Source organism: Etheostoma spectabile, unplaced genomic scaffold, assembly GCF_008692095.1.
Source record: "Etheostoma spectabile isolate EspeVRDwgs_2016 unplaced genomic scaffold, UIUC_Espe_1.0 scaffold48, whole genome shotgun sequence".
Lineage (NCBI taxonomy): Eukaryota > Metazoa > Chordata > Actinopteri > Perciformes > Percidae > Etheostoma > Etheostoma spectabile.
This window is the reverse complement of record NW_022605618.1, coordinates 667440-670162: the sequence shown is the minus strand read 5'-3', so window position 1 is coordinate 670162 and position 2723 is coordinate 667440.

Here is a 2723-nt window from a genome sequence, read left to right as displayed (position 1 = left end):
CCATGATTACACACCAAAACGTGTCTGCTGTATACTGCTTGTGTTTCAGATCATTCCCGCTTTGCAAAATCGCCGCCGCAGACCGTCTGGTGGGCGTTCGATGTCCGACCGGTGAAATCTCTGGTTTTGACCTGCTGGGCTTTGTATAATCTTTATGCGAGTCATGGAGAGGTTTATGACAACGACTGGGATGCATGTGGGCCAGCAGAGCCGGTGGGGACACTGTAACAGGGTGCAAGAGGAAGAAGACCGGGATGTACGGGAGGGTTTGATGTGCTACTTGAAAAGCTAAATAAAAACTTTTCTTTGATATATTGTCTTGTTTTTTTAAAGTAACAGTGTGCAATATTGGAAACGACATAAAGCCCCTAATAGCCATTAATATTGAACACACACTCCGCACTCTTGTTTGCTAAAAACGCAGTGATCCGACCAATCAGTAGTCTGCAGGTTTCCACGTCACCTTTTGGTATCGCTTCAGCTCGCTTGGAACCTCGACTGAGGTAGTACTAAAAAAAGTACCTGGTAGCAGGTCCCAGGAACTTTTTTTTGTAATGAAAACCAAAAAAGGCGAGTCGAGTAGATACTACGCAGTGGAAAGGCACCATTAGTCTGTGGAGCTCTGAGCCAACACGACGGCCGGGGACAGCAGGGTTTCTATTGCCAGATGAGGGACAACTTATTATATATATTATATGCTTATTTATGTAGCATGAAAGCTAGCGTTAGCTAACTAGCAGCCAGTCCGCTTCTAAATACTGCTGTTACGTTTTCTAACGCTGCTCTGGCTTTTGTTTGTTTCGTGCTGAGAGTAGTTGGTGTAGTTAGTTACGCTCTGCTGGTGCATGTCATTTGTAAACTGAATGACTTGTTATCTGAAGCTGGTGTGTGTGTGTGTGTGTGTACGTGTGTGCGCGTGTGTGTGTGCCATCCAACAACAGTCTGGCTCATTGGAGACAATTACGTCTGGTGTGGGGCCAAGAGAGAGGGGCAAAGACCATGGTGGTGTAAGAAATTCATAACTTAAATCGCGTTTGTTCGGATTTCTGAGGAAAAGGAGGCTGGGGGTCAAATTGAGAATTGGTGAAGGTTTAATGCAACAGCAGTGATGAAGATGATAAGACAAAGACAATCAGACAAAACAAACACAATAACACTGCAGCTGACAGCGGACTGATCCACGCTCCTCCTGACGGAGTACATGAAAGCAGTCATATCTGTAAAACACTCTCATTTATGCCGTGTACCTGGGGGCGGTTCCTTTTCACCTGGGGCTTTCAATCCATTCTCATGGTCCGCTGGGTCAGACAACATGCGTTCCTCTTCTGTGCAATGAGAACTGACCTGCCTTCAAAACATGCACCTTTGGGGGTCGTTTTGGTTACAGAACAGAGGTTTGTTGTGTAAATGTGAAACTCTGTCCTCAAAGTAGTCCAATCAACATTGTATTGTTTTAGCCTAGACTAGGACCCCAGGGGACAGGAGACAGAGAGGACCACCTTTGTTGCATAGCAGGAAGCCCTTTCCATAAGTTAATTGCCAGACTTGAGACAGCTGTATGCTTAATTTTCTAACCTGGTTCCTTCAGACATTTTAACTTTTTAAAACTCAACAATCCCTCCTTTTTCACACCTTTGGTGTGAAACACTATAAATGTTACATAAAACAATGTCTTGTCTTGAATTATATGAACAAAAAAAAAATTCAACCAAAAATGTAAACATCAGCTGCAAAAATTGTAAGAAACAAACAAACATGATTTTACATACAATTCATTTCCTTTGACCTCATCTGACTCCTTTTCTTGTAAAAAATGTTATGCTCTTTAATACAACTGTTGCTCCTATGGCTGATATTACTCACTGATTAGTGACTAACTTTTGAAAAAAACAAAAACAAATCAGAAGATATTAAAAGTCTTTGACCAGGTGAAAAAACAATGGAAACTTAAATCATTTAACAGGAAGGAGAACAAAAAATCTAGGAAGGAAAAAAAAATTCTTAAAATCTCTAAATCAAAAAGTAGCATTTCAACACAAATATGTATAATCAGAAGAAAACAGATCAACTCCTAACTAAATCCAACTCTCCAATTCAAAACTGCACAAGTAACCTTACACCTAATGTCTTTTTTTAGAGTAATCAGCTGGTTTAAAATCTCTCTTATTGGCAAATGTGTCTAATGAAAATTATTCTGAAGTCCAAATTTTTGAAAGTTAAGTCGTCTAATCTGGAAACAAAGTTTCTGGAGACAAAATGTCAGATTGTTGCTGGTTCACTGTTAGGCTGCAGAGTCACTGCAACTGACCACGGCGCTTTTCATGATGTCACGCCTGCTTGGCTGGACTGCTGCAAAAAGTCCTTACCCTCCTTTTTCTGAAGGATTTTGCTGGATATTTGGATTCTTTACCGGTTGGATGGAAGGTGACTGAATGCACCCTCCTTATATCAACACCCTCCTTTTCTGAAACATCATCTGTTTCAGAAACATTCAGACGGAAAGATGATGGCGCTATGCTTAGCGTGTCCCTGAGTGGAACTCATCATGGAATCAGGACCCTCCTTTTCTGACACCTGGTGTGGATGTCATCGTAGGTCTAACTGAGGAAACATGGGGATGAACAGCTGGGTGTGCCTCTACTCCAGCACCTGGGGATGGTTTGGTCAGGATCAGGAAGGGGACTCCTGTCTCCCTCCTCTTTGCTGGCAGTGTCAGGAGCCAC